An 11,610-nucleotide genomic window follows, 5' to 3' on the forward strand; every position below is an offset into this window, starting at 1 on the left:
GGTCATCTGTCACTAAGAAACAACAGGAAAAAAAAAACAAAAAAACTAGAGGATTCTTAAATTTCACTGCAATCTCCCAGGACTGGTTCATGTCTGTTCAATGTATGCAGTGTTTAAAACTCAACAATTCCAAACCACTTATTGCCTTTTCTCCAATTTACACTGAACACCTTTCTACTTTTTCCACTGAATTTTCACTGTTAATGCTGCTAATGATCTTCCTGAAGCATTATCTAAGCTGTTATTAACATCTAGAATTCAAGAACAACTCCTTTGGAAACCTGAAGTCCATGATAACTAAATCATCACATTCTTCTGAGTAGAGAGTAAACAGTATTCTAAAGTAGTGCTGAGTGCCTTAAGGAGCAATTATTGTAAATATATTTAAAAGCTCTCGTGTAGGACAGTTAAAAAGAGATATAATGTACTATTTCTGTATAAGATGATTTTTATGCAAGTCTTTCATTGAGTATGGAAAAAACACATTCTTGTTTTACATGAAATAATTATTAAACTTAAATTAAAATATTACTTCAAAAGAACAGAGAACCTGATGCCACCGTTCTTTAATTCTGGCCACTCTGGAATAAACTCTGTTAAATCAAATTAAGGGTATTTATTTGTTCTTTCACAGATAGATGAAGAAACAGGCTTACTGTACAGAAATAGATCTTGAAATAATTTACCATAGCAACTGATGGTTATTTTTTTTTTTGCTATAAATAATTGCTTTCAACTGCTCCTATTTGCTTTTGCTGTAATTCTTTCATATTACTTGAACATAGTGAAAAATAAAAACTTTGTAGCCATTGATGACTATGAGATTCTTTGCAGTCTCTTTCAAAAAAGAAAAAAAAAAGATGACAGTTTCCTGGGCAAAATGCAGAGAGAACCACATTTTTATAGCAAGACTAACAGATATCTCAGAGACCACAAAAGCATGCATTTGTAGTCAAAACATTTCTGGTTGATAGGAATAAAATAGAATTCTTCATTTGAAATAAAAACTGCTTTATTTTATCATGGTAATGTTTCTTAAAGGGTCAAAGCAACCCTATTCAAGTAAAGAAAATTATGAAGTACTAGATAGCAGCCATCAGTAATATATTTTTCTTCATTATGGATGAATGGCAAGAAGCACCAATTACTGCATACAAATGTTTACATTAGTGTGAAAACTGCTAACTACATTTAATTGCTTGCAGAAACTCATATGCTTTAGGGTAAAATGAACAAGTATAAACACCTATAGCCAGTAAATAATTTAGTTGTCATTTTCATACCCTAGAGAAGGGAACTGTGGCTGATTCAGCATGAGTAAAAATTAAATTCCTTTTCCAAAAGGTTTCAGTAAGCTTTGTTTTAGAGACTACATATGACCAAATATAACAAATCCAAGAGATGGCTTATTCTGTATGTTATTTTCATTCTGAAACATCAGTAACATCTAATGCGAAGAAGAAAATCTTCAAGCCCAGTACAATGATTTTATTCCAACAGATAAGCATCTAAATTGCTCCTGGCACCAGAACCAAGCCACATTGTAGCACTTAATCTTCCAAGACAAGTATGCTAAAACTGTAATACCCCAAAACTGTACCAGACCATAGTATGTAATGTTTTGTTTTCTAAATCTTTAGGAATCTGCATAGATCTCTATCCACAAATTTTTTTAAGAACACGCAATTCTGAGGTCCTTTGTCAATAAAGGAACAACAACCTGAAGGAAGTCTTTTTTTCATTCTTTCAGGAACAAATTAGGTCAAACAAACGAAGTAAGCAGTGAAGCAGCCTGAGTTGGATCTTTAATTAGAAAATGGTTTACAGAATTAGCTCTGGTTTTTGTTTTTACTTTTTCTCAGTTCTTTGGTTTATGGAAATCTGCGTTCACATGAGAATAAGATTACCAGTGAACCATTTGTATACCAGCGCTTACACTGATTGCCCATGACATCCATATGATGGTAATACTATCAATCTTGAGAGAGTCTAAATGCACCGAAATGATTTCCAGTTTAGTGATCATTTGTAGTGACGGCGAGTAAGTTTAACATTCAGGGCTATTCCTCCTTTCTACCATGGTCATTTTAGTAATGAGCAGCCAATTCACTGCTCAAAACGGATGCTGAGTATGGTAAAACCAACTAGCTAATGAAGTCAGTCAGCCTCACCAACGTGACAGAGCTGACATCTTACCTCATCAGCAGTTGGAACAATTCTAAAGTCCATTATAACAGATAAATTTCCAGACGGCCCATTGCTACTACTGACCATAAATTTAGCTTGATGTCCTTAATTTGCTAAAGTTTTGTATTCTTGAAAATTATTCTGCATCGCAGAGTGTACTGCTCTGCCTAAAACCTTCAATTTCTGCTACTCAGATGAGCTCTGGCCCTACTGCTGATTAAACATATTGTTAATGTTTCAGCTGACATATTTTCCTAGACTGTGGAGGCATGCATGCGTCTCAATGGCGATGATTTGTGAATACTTACAAACTGATCCACATGCATAGCATTGAAAAAAACCTGTTCAAATGTAAGTTTGGAAACATCAATAACAATAGCTTGACAATATTGTACAAATAAAGGCCAAAGAAGGCAAGACAAAAAGGATTCATCCTTAAAATGACAGATTTTAAAAAAGATGAAAATCATGTGTACTGAGATAAAGGCTAGAAATGAATGCAAGGAAAAAGAGGATAAGGAAAAACAAAAATGGAGTACAAAAGTGTGATATTATAACACAAAATTATAAAGACTAATCAATGGATTAAAACAATTAGAACAAATGTATCATTTCAGACTATTAAGCAACTGCAGAGCAAAAGAATCCATCAAATTGATTTACCAAGGCAGAACAGTCATTAGAAGGACTAATAAAATGAATGCTAAAAAACGTTTGTACTTTAGTGATTATTGATCATATGTAGGACTAAGTTCTTATTAGAAAAACCACCAATGACTAAACAAGGATGTTTTGGAAAAGGCATTTCACATCTAGAAAAGGAGAATGGGTTCAGTAGCTATCCATCAGGGTGATACTCTGAATTACTCAGTTTACACAAATGGAAGGTCATGTTTTAGATATTTCTGCAGATGAATGTGAAATGGCAAAACTAAACAGTTGTAATCATGTCAGAACAAGCATTTAGACAACAACTCTGGAAATTGTTAGGCTCTAGATAAAACAACACATACATAAGACAACCAGGTAAATAACAAGAACAGATAAAATAAATACATTCTAAAACCTTTGTCAGAAGTTCCAGAGATTCCAAGGAGACAGGGCTCTAAAAACTGAAATACCTCTTTCAGAAGTAGTTGATATATGACAAACATCATAATAGAACCATCTTTCTCACTTAAACCTGCTGGGTAAAGTTTCTAATATCTTCAGGGTTAGCACATTGTCACAAGCCCTGTGTTTCCAGATGGAATGTTTTATTCTTGAGGAGACCTTCTGCCATTCAAAGAAGATACTCCAATCAAGTAGAAAAGATTGTGAAAGAAAGTTAAATTTCTTTTTTTTTTTTTGCGAATTTTACAATGTAAGTTTAAATAATAAACAAATCACATATATAGACAGATCATATGTATTACAGCTAGACTGGAAATAATGTTGAATTCTGATTAGATTTTTTTTTTTAACAGTTTTGACTATTTACTTGCAGGTGTCCAGTATTAACAACGCTGAAATGAGCAAGTTCCAGAAACAGCCACAGTCACCTTTTCTCTAAGGATCTTTCCATTCTTACAAAAACATCATTTCCTTTTATTACTTACATGATCTTGGAGAGTCAATAAAAACTGCTCAAAAAGATAACTCCTCTTGTGCTCCCTATTCACTCAGCTCTGCAAGGGCTTCACAGCAGGTTTTTCTGTTCTTTTTTTTTTAAGCTATGTATATTGAATTCCACTGCAGAAACCATTATAAGGTTTTAACAATTATAAGTTATCCATAAAAGCTGGATGAGCTCATGACCTCCACTACCATCTATGTGATATTGCTGTAAAAGGATTTGGTTTTAAAGACATTCTTGGTGTTAATAAAAGTAATAACAATAAAAACTGTCCATATTCAGGAATATTTTCAGAGCTCAAATTATTTGTCCACAAGTGTGCCGTTTTCTTGGAGGTGTTCAGCAGTTTTCAAGAAAAAAAACAAAAACAATGGTTCTCTACTTCATTAAATCAACATGTTCCTGTTTTCAATAAGCTCTCCCCTCTGGTTACAGCTACTAAGGATAACAGAAATTTGGACATTTAAACTAAAACTGTTCAGAACTGTCTCAGTTAGCATCTAGTACCATGATACTGAGAGTCACAGCCAAATTCAAGTTCCTCAAACACATATAGCCTAATTAGGAAATTAGGTTGATTTCTTTGATTGTTTTTATTAATATTATTATTATTCTCTGTAAGTACATCATAATGAACAAGTTATTTCCTGGCTAGTGCCAATCTGATATACTAGAGTATATAGAGAGTAGAGATGGACATAACTGCTACATAACTCAGCATTTCTGAAATTCAGGAAGGTCTGAATATGCTTTTTTGTCTACTTTGATCTATAATAAGCCAACTAAACATTATACTCTGGCAAGGTGCATTTGTAGTCAAGAAAACACCTCAGGGTCAAGAGAACTGTACAGGGAAGATGTAACCATAAAAGATATTTCCATTCAAGACTTATGCAGCTGTATAGATTTGCTAGACATCTCCCTCAAAAAGGCGAGTGTGTAGGTACACCAGTATCAAAGTAAACTAACTTTCTAAAAAAAAAAATATCTAAATGAGTAAACATTCAGATTTATTAATTCAAATATATTTTCAAAGTTCCAGCATAAAATTAACTATGCAGTAAACATCTGAAATGCATTGTATCTTAATACTTGATAAGAAATTCCTATTTTATTTTACAGTATAATTTTATGCACTATCAGTTAGTAATTGAAAGTAACACTCTGAACCCTTGAAAGCTTCAAGTGGTACCTAAATGTTGTAGCTTATATTGTTCTAAGAGTAAATGGATTTCTAAGTAGTGCTGAGCTGTTGCATATTCTGGCATTCCTTTCTTCACATTACTTCCTCCTGCAAAACTAAAAAGCCAATACACAGTGCCATACACTCATACTGTTAGAGCAACCTAAGCCCAAATAAAAATATATCTCACCACAGTGCACAGAGAATCTGAACCATATATCCTACAGAAAGTGACATTTCAATTAATAATTTGGATTATTCATATTTTTATCCCCTAAGCTCTTATAAAAATCATCCAGAGTTGTGCCAAATACTTACTAAATATGACAATTTACTGCATCAAAACCTTATAATCCTGTTGCGAAGATCCAAAGGATACAAATGAGTCTTAGATATTGCTCTATAAAGTAACCTTGGTTTTCTCTGTGATACATGAATATTTGTAGCAGAACTGACTTGGAAGGAATTAGAGGGAAGACACCACAGAGGCAGGAAGAATGCACAAATCCAGAGCAGATTTAGTATGAGATAGCTTTTGGAAATTGAATTAATACAATTTAACCACACTTACATGACAATTAAATGTACCCTTTACAATTAATTCACTGGATATGATTTACTCTTCTATCAAGTGTACAAGGACAGAACACTTCGTGACTTGGTCTTGCGGTATGAGGCAAATTCAAGACTGATTCTAGAAACAGAAAGAATAATAAGAATCACTCCACCATGAAAAGAAAAAAATAATTTGTACACATTTTCTTCATTTCACCTTATAAAGGGCAGCAAAATAATCTGATAAATCAGGAAATAACGTATTTGATTAGCAACTAACCGTGCTAACTGCAGCTTAATTTTCTTTGAACTCACCAGTACATACGATTTTTAGAATGAATAAAAGAAAAAAAATAAAATCCTTTCTCCTGTAGGTTGGCTTCCATTATTTTCTTTCACTTTTTCATCACATCAAATTAATTTTTTCCTTTGTAATCTTGCATGAGATCAACTCAGTGCTGGTACAATAGTTTATTCACATGAAAATGTCAAACCAAGTAAGTAAATAAATATAAGTGAATATCTTCCCTGCAGTTTTTTTTTTTTTTTACTACTCTCAGGAATTGGTTCTTTGTATGGACATAAAAGCAATAATGTAAAGTAGCAGAGATACTTGCATCATAAAATGGGGAGAGGGAAGAGGGATGATACTGCTACAAAAGTGAACTGCAATCCCAACACCTACAATAACCCAGGAGGTTACCAAGCAATTACAGAGAGCCCAGCTAAGGCCAGCTTTTCATGTTTTCACCGGTGGCAGGAACTGAATTGATCCTTAAAAAAAAAAAAAAAATGCAAACTCTAACAGCAATTTTGTCCAAGTATGTTCTTACTACAATACCACCTCATTTATCTCAGCTCGTAGCATTCTGTATACAATGCTCCTTTTCCATTTGTGGCTCAGTGTTGGGACAGGGCATCACTGACTATGTCTTCCAACTGCAGGAAGCAGAATTCTTGTGGGGTGATTTCTGGTTGACAGATATTGTTCGTGATTATTGATGCTAAGCAAGCTTTAGCTGTCTGTTACAACACTACAGATTTATCTTTCCCACTGTAGATAACAAGATGCTCTATTTACCAATATGTTCTGTCCTCCTGACACAGAGAATTGAAACATGAGATAACAGTGTGAATGAAAGTCATGCTGTGTTCTGAAGTGACTCAAGTACCCAAAACTGGAACCCCTGCATGTTCTGCAAACACACGATTTCTGTTCCCCCCACAGAACATGATCCCTTCTCCTTTAATCTCAGGTTATGCCCTGTTGAGAACCATTGCTCAATGTGTTTGAGAGCACCTAAAGCAGACGAGGCACTGTAGATGAACAGCTTTGAGGTTCCAAACATCAGCATGGTTCAGCAGCAACAGCCTCTCCTGCCTGGCACAGGAGTAACAAGATAGAATAGAGCAGAAGGAGATGTGGAAAGTAAAACATTTCATTGTTTTATACAGGCAAATAAATTATGAAAAATAATGTTTTAATAAAAAGGCACCTACTCCAAAGAGTATCCATAATGAAAAAGCTCTAGGAGCCCAGAGCACCAGTGCAGAAAGTGAATGTTTTTTTCTTCCATCTGTAGTCAAATAATCACATTAATCTCTAGTACTTCTTATCTGTACGTGTGGAAGGACATTCTGTACCTTAAGCCTCCCAGGTATTCCCCATCCCCCACTTCTTCAGCATAGTTTTTGTCATTTGCAATATTACATTCAAAAAAAGTCCATGTTTGCTTCTCTCATCACTAGTGGGAAAGTTCTACAGGACTCTTTGTCTTCTGTTTTTAAGATCTGGAGATTGTAGTTGGATAAGATTTTACAGTCCTTTTTTTTTTTTTTTAATGTCCAGCAATATTTACTTTGCATTCTTTTTCAATTATCTTAATATTCTCTTCTTCCAAAAAGTTAAAATGAAACCCCAAGAAACATAACACAGCACTAAAGTCCCATGCTTTAAGGAAGCCTCATAATGTTTACTCCTACCTGGTGCAACCCAAAGCACTCTGCACTGTGTTTCCTCACAATAGTGCCCTGAGTATATCTCCATTCTTATTGTTACCTGCACACACTTTTATACATCATTACCTGTTTCTATTCTTCATTTTTTCATCTTCTATACTTCAATTCTTAAAGTGTTCCACACCCTATTAATCACTTTCCCCTCTCCCCTTGAAGTTCAAAGAATCCCATTTTAAGTGGGAAATTTCTACACTAATCTTTAGAACACACGGTACTAACATTTATGAATTACTTATGAACCATTTTTTGACTTGCAGAGGTAACAGCAAGAAAATTCACTTCAGTCATCTGTTTTACTGTACCTTATCACTTTATTTTTGGTTTACCAGCAGTATTAATTTGACTTCTTTTTAAAAATACAATAAAGACTTTCCTTTCAAAATCAATTTTTCTATTGTCTATCTTGTAGCACATACAGAACACTAGCTGAAATTTAAATTATTCTAGGATTCTGTAGCTTTTACATTGGTGTGAATTACTTTGCAGGTTCAAGAAAAAGAAGAATTTCCCATCTAAGTAGAAAAAAAACCTTTGAATATATTTATAATTATTTCTATTTTAAAAACAGTATTCCATGCCTTGTCATCAAGTTAGAAGCAAGTTCACAAGCATGCAACCCTAACCACTTTCTTTAGTGGCTTAATTCTCATTAGATCAAAATTAAATGTGCACTATATAGTACTTATTCAACCCTTCATAATCTGTACATTTTTACACGTATTCTCAACTTGCAGTTGAAAATTCATTCAAAGGAGCCTAGAAAAAAGAAAAATACCCAACAACCTTCCCCCTCCCAAAGTCATCTCGAACTGCAGTGTAAACTCTTCTAAAAAGAGCAGAAATAATGGCCCACTTGGAAAGTATCCCTGGCACAATTAATCAAACACTAGTTGAAGATAACTGCATATGCACAGAATCTCAAATAGGAGGTTGTGGACCTGCTGTATAACTTAGTTTCATTCCTAGGCACAGGCAGTAAGCAAGTATAAAATAATGCCTTTCTTATTTACGGTTGAAAACACAGTGTGGATAGCAAATGTGACCTTTAGGTCAAGGTGACAAAAAAAAAAAAAAAACAAAACTAAGATTATCACAATGGTTCCATCCAGTGCACATAAATGCACATGTATTTGCATGCATACTTCGTAATGCAGACAAAATCAACATTAAATCACAATCAACTCTAAAGCTCTCTGTACCGCATATTCTTATCCTTCCTTTATGGAAAAGAGATATTCCCATAAAAGATAACACTGATTTCAGTGACAGTAAAATAAAACTATACATGGAATTACATTGCTTTTCCTTTAATTACTACAAAAGTTTGCTGAACATCTTCAAAAAGGGCAGTAAAGGCATCTTTCTTTCCATGTTCAAATACTTCAGGAAAGCATCAAATGAAGTGTTTTTTTAACAATCCAAGAATTGATCTCTCATATTTTGCTACAGAAAATAAACAAGTGTAAAATAAATCCAAAACCCCACTACCACCTCCAATCCAATGCAAAAAAAAATAACATCTAGAAATGACCTATTAAAGAACTAAATAAGAAAGCGTGGAGTTGTTATAACAACCTGGATTTGGCATATCAAGAAATGGAGTTCTCTTTTACATAACCTGTACTCTAAGATGAAACTTCAGCAAGAAAAATGCTAAGTACCTCCAACCAATGAATATAGAAAGTAATTGTAGTAGATTTAAGAAAAGAAGTAGCAAGGCACTAGGAATAAACTAAATTCAGGTCTTTCTGACTATGTCATCATTTTGGGCAGGCAGTATTTACATGATTCTTCAGTTCACAGCCTATATTTCTGAGTGCCCATGCTGCTGTTCAATAGCTTTGTAACTGAAATATTTTTCACGTGTACTAAATGCCATGTCATGAATCTTTCAACTTTCCTAATTTAGCAAGGCAACCACTTTCACTTTTTTAAACTTCCTAAGTAGACCTCCAGAAATTTTCCAAAACAAAGGAAACATCTTCCTTTTCACAATTACCTAAGAGAACCACATGTATCTGAGCACGTGATGACACTGCTACAGATAACTATTTTCTATTGACAGTATATTGTTACAGTTGGAAGGATCACTGTGGTGGAATAACAAAAGAGACAAACAGGAAAAGAATACTCACCCATATCTGAGCATCTAGGCTTGCAGGAAAAAACTCCACAAGAGAGGAATCTCCAACCAGAGATCCTTCCCTAGTGGCAGTCAGCCCTTAAATGGGGTCTAAGAGAGGTGCAGCCAGGCTCCACTCCTTCTGGTCACACAGCTGAATTGCCTTCACCTGTGCTTCCAGGGCTGACCGGTCCTTTCCCCAGTGATCAATCAGTGGTTCAGGCTGTGACTCGACAGTTCCCATACAATGATCTAATTCAAAATGCATTTTGAGACTAGAAGACTTTTTCATTGATGTAAATAAAATGCAAATGTTGCAGTTGTTACTTACAAGGGAGAGACAGAGAGAGAGAGATTGTAATTGTTGCTTAATTGAGAAAGGTTTGTATATACTCCAGTAATGAACACTTTCATAGACACTAGATGTTGATGCTTGAGTACGTTAAGTTTAAACTAAAGATAAACCATATTTAATTCTGTAACAAAGATCCTCTTGACTATGCAGATCCTCCTGCTGGTTAAAGTCTTATTAATGCACTGGCAAAACTGAGCTTTGTTTTTTCAGAAATAAGAAACAAAAGCTCGGCTAGGAAAGAGCAGTTCCTCTTACAGGAAGGGACGAGATGGGCACAGACAACCAAACTGACTTCTCTCCTACATGTTGACCTTCCTCTCCACAGCAGCAGCTTAGCTCTCTGAAGCTCTAATGCAGCCAAATCAGTCAGAAAAAAATATATCGTCATTCTGAGCAACAATATGCGTAATTTTTTCTTGTAAATGTGTGGTAGTTTCACCCGGATGGGCAACTAAACTCTACCACAACCACTCTCTCACTCCCCATCCCTAAGAGAGGAGAAAATACAATGCAAAAAGGGCTCAAGGGTTGAAATAAGGACAAGGAGATCATTCATCAATTACCAACCCAGGCATAAGAAACTCAACATAGGGAGATAAATATAACACATGGCCTATTATTAACAGACTAATGAGAGCTCTATCAGTTCATAGTGCTTCATCTCTACCATTCTGTCACAGTCTCTCTCTTGCCTTGCTCCAGCATGGGGACCCTCTCATGGGGTGCCAACTTTCCTGAACTGATTATATGCGATCTTCCAACAAACTACAGTTCTTCAAGCACTGCTCCAACATGGTCTGCACCACAAGACCCATTCTTCGCAAACTGCTCCAGCAAGGGCCTCTGCTGGTGACAGCTCTTTCAGACCTCCTGCTTTAGTGCACGCTGCTCTCCATGGGCTGACGCTCCATTCAGGGCTTGTATCTGAGGTTGCTCTCCATGTCTCACTAGCATCCACTTAACATAAAGATCCTAACCATGCAGAATATCCTTTTCTGCTTACATACATAAATTCTCTTCTATGCGAACTGTTTTGACACTAATGCCTCCTATTTTATTATGTTGGCCCATGACATCAGAGGCAGATGTTAGAGGTATGGCAGTAGAGGCTGAACCTTCCCACTAGAACTCCACTATATTTTGTTATTGTGTGACAGAAGGCAGCAGAGGGGCAATCTGACAAAATGGCATCTGATGTAGAAGCGTGAATGACACAAAGGTGTGGGATTGAATTCCTCTATGCAATAAAAATGACACCCAATGACATTCGTCAACATCTGATGAATGTTCATAAGGACCAAACAGTAGATGTTGGCACAGTGAGGTGAGTTCAGCAGTGGCAACAGCAATATGAAAGACAAACCATGTTTTGGGCAGCCATGCACAGTTGTCACACCGTGAAATGAAGAGCATCTGGAATGTCTCATCCACATGAATCAGTTGAGAATGACCAGGAAACTGTGTAGGAGCTGAATATCAGCTTAAGTACGTTGTTGGAAATGATGGTAGCAACGTTGGAGTTTTGCAAAGTTTGTGCTAGTTAGATCCCACAAATGCTCACAGAGAAGCAGAAA

The 11,610-nt window shown here is 35.5% G+C and overlaps 1 long non-coding RNA gene across 1 annotated transcript; it reads right to left on the reverse strand.

Annotated features, from left to right (window-relative positions):
• Nucleotides 1-1,029: 1,029 nt before the first annotated feature.
• LOC109369041 lies at nt 1,030-9,778 on the reverse strand. The gene is made up of 4 exons (XR_002117638.1): nt 9,695-9,778; nt 6,244-6,314; nt 5,557-5,679; nt 1,030-5,101 (listed from the first exon to the last, which is right to left on the reverse strand). It is a non-coding gene; the product is annotated as an uncharacterized LOC109369041 (long non-coding RNA).
• Nucleotides 9,779-11,610: the final 1,832 nt, after the last annotated feature.

Source organism: Meleagris gallopavo, chromosome 9 (assembly GCF_000146605.3).
Source record: "Meleagris gallopavo isolate NT-WF06-2002-E0010 breed Aviagen turkey brand Nicholas breeding stock chromosome 9, Turkey_5.1, whole genome shotgun sequence".
NCBI lineage: Eukaryota > Metazoa > Chordata > Aves > Galliformes > Phasianidae > Meleagris > Meleagris gallopavo.